Source organism: Schistocerca cancellata, chromosome 3 (assembly GCF_023864275.1).
Source record: "Schistocerca cancellata isolate TAMUIC-IGC-003103 chromosome 3, iqSchCanc2.1, whole genome shotgun sequence".
NCBI classification, from domain to species: Eukaryota; Metazoa; Arthropoda; class Insecta; order Orthoptera; family Acrididae; genus Schistocerca; species Schistocerca cancellata.
The window spans coordinates 412,942,411-412,944,910 of record NC_064628.1 but is presented as its reverse complement, the minus strand read 5'-3'; the positions used below and the strand labels follow the sequence as shown (position 1 = coordinate 412,944,910).

The 2,500-nt window shown below is 57.2% G+C and overlaps 1 non-coding gene across 1 annotated transcript in view; it reads right to left on the bottom strand.

The window, feature by feature from the left end:
* LOC126178735 (small subunit ribosomal RNA) overlaps positions 1 to 648 on the bottom strand; it is a 1,909-nt gene extending 1,261 nt beyond the window's left edge. The window contains exon 1 of the ribosomal RNA XR_007536598.1: positions 1 to 648. This exon is cut by the window's left edge and continues 1,261 nt beyond it. This is a non-coding gene — a ribosomal RNA (small subunit ribosomal RNA).
* Positions 649 to 2,500: the final 1,852 nt, after the last annotated feature.

Here is a 2,500-nt window from a genome sequence, read left to right as displayed (position 1 = left end):
TACGAGCTTTTTAACCGCAACAACTTTAATATACGCTATTGGAGCTGGAATTACCGCGGCTGCTGGCACCAGACTTGCCCTCCAATAGATACTCGTTAAAGGATTTAAAGTGTACTCATTCCGATTACGGGGCCTCGGATGAGTCCCGTATCGTTATTTTTCGTCACTACCTCCCCGTGCCGGGAGTGGGTAATTTGCGCGCCTGCTGCCTTCCTTGGATGTGGTAGCCGTTTCTCAGGCTCCCTCTCCGGAATCGAACCCTGATTCCCCGTTACCCGTTACAACCATGGTAGGCGCAGAACCTACCATCGACAGTTGATAAGGCAGACATTTGAAAGATGCGTCGCCGGTACGAGGACCGTGCGATCAGCCCAAAGTTATTCAGAGTCACCAAGGCAAACGGACCGGACGAGCCGACCGATTGGTTTTGATCTAATAAAAGCGTCCCTTCCATCTCTGGTCGGGACTCTGTTTGCATGTATTAGCTCTAGAATTACCACAGTTATCCAAGTAACGTGGGTACGATCTAAGGAACCATAACTGATTTAATGAGCCATTCGCGGTTTCACCTTAATGCGGCTTGTACTGAGACATGCATGGCTTAATCTTTGAGACAAGCATATGACTACTGGCAGGATCAACCAGGGAGCTGCGTCAACTAGAGCTGAGCAGCCGGCCGCCCGGGAGTGTGTCCCAGGGGCCCGCGCGAACACGCAAGCGTCCGCTCAATTATTCTGCAAACAGGAGGAGGCTGAGCTCCCCTGCACAATACACCTCGAAACCCTCTCAGGTCCCGGCGGCGCGCAGCGCCGTCCTAAGTACTTGGTCGGGTTCGAGAGAGGCGCAATCGCCCGGAGTTAGGCGAGTAGACGCTTTAGGTGCGACCACCCGTGCTCCCAACTGAGCTTGCCGCTGCCGACAGAGGCCCGGGAGCGTGCTGTCGTGGCATTGCCGGCGGGAGACAACACGCGCCACCTACGGTGACCGGCAGCTCCAACGCCAGCGCCACAGAAGGGCAAAGGCCCCACGTGGGTGCCGAAGCGAACTCTCCCAGCACAGCGCACGTGCCAACACGTCTGCACAACTGCGATACAAACCACCAGCGAGAACCGCTGGGGCGACCGAGCAGCAGACGGCGTCGCGGCGCCGAGTGCCGGGCGGCGGCGCATCCTCAACGCACACAGTCCTCAGTCGGACCAGCACACTGCAGATGTCCACCGCGCTTCGCACCGGGCCCGCGAGGACCCACTTTGGCCGCCCGGCGCCGCGCGCAGGGTGCCCCGGCGCGCAGCTGCGCCGCCTGCCGCGTCCGTCGGCCGGCGCGCCTGCCACTGGGCGCCCCCACCAGCCGGCTGTAGCGCGTGCGCCCACGCACCGCGCGGCCAGCACGCCGGGCGGCCCCCCCTCACCGGCCGGGGACGGTCCCACCCAGCCACCGCCGCGTATCGCTTCACACACAGATTTGCCCTTACTGATTTACCTCCAGCAACAACAACCGCACCACAATGGGTTTACCAGTTGTTCATTTGCGTAACGTCACCAGCAAACGGAGACGTCCATCCCAGTTTGCAAATGCAACGATTATTGCATACCTGTCTGTTAGGTGTCACGACACACTACGTCTGCCCACATACACGCAACAAAATGTGCCCGACTAGAGAACGCGTGGGAGGTGGCCCCCTACGTATGCGATGTCCATTACGAGACCGACTGTCAACCAGCATCTGTACCATGTCGCAGATGTGGAACGCGGTGCACCATGCTATCACACTGTGTGAGAAGAGACGACTACGTTTGAATACACGCGCCACTACATCAACAGACGGCTCATGCTGATCGCCATCCAGGGCGTCCGTTACTCCCACACGTCTCTATGGCGTACCACACTGCAATGTAGCTGTTATGGGGAGACGGCACGTGGCTGAGTGCACAACATTTGGACCGTATGGTTCGCTGTTGTTGGGCGCAGTCGTTGTACGGTCACACATGTGCCACAGCGTATCATTCAGTACATACGGACCTATGTGCAGTACAATGTGAGGGTTAAGCTTACGACATCAGCGGACAGTGGACACAGGCCGTACCACGACGTAGACTGAGCGCTTCGACATGCGAATGCCAGTGAACAGCTGCGAAGGGCATTGAACACGCAAGCACCTGAACGACCAGCGTGCGAAGGCAGGGGGGAGGGGGGGGGGGCGATGTACATCCTGCAGTCGTCCACATTACAGTGTACAGCGGGAGCATGTAAAAAGTAAGCAACACTTGCGAAGTGTTGAACATGAAACGATACACAAGAGGGTGGGCGGTGCGAGTAGCGAACTATATTCAGAGGGTTGTGGTTAGACAACACTGGATTAATGTAACGTGTCATATGCCAATTACAGAGCAGGTTAAGGCACAACGTGGGTTAGGTTAAGGCACAACGTGGGTTAGGTTAAGGCACAACGTGGGTTAGGTTAAGGCACAACGTGGGTTAGGTTAAGGCACAACGTGGGTT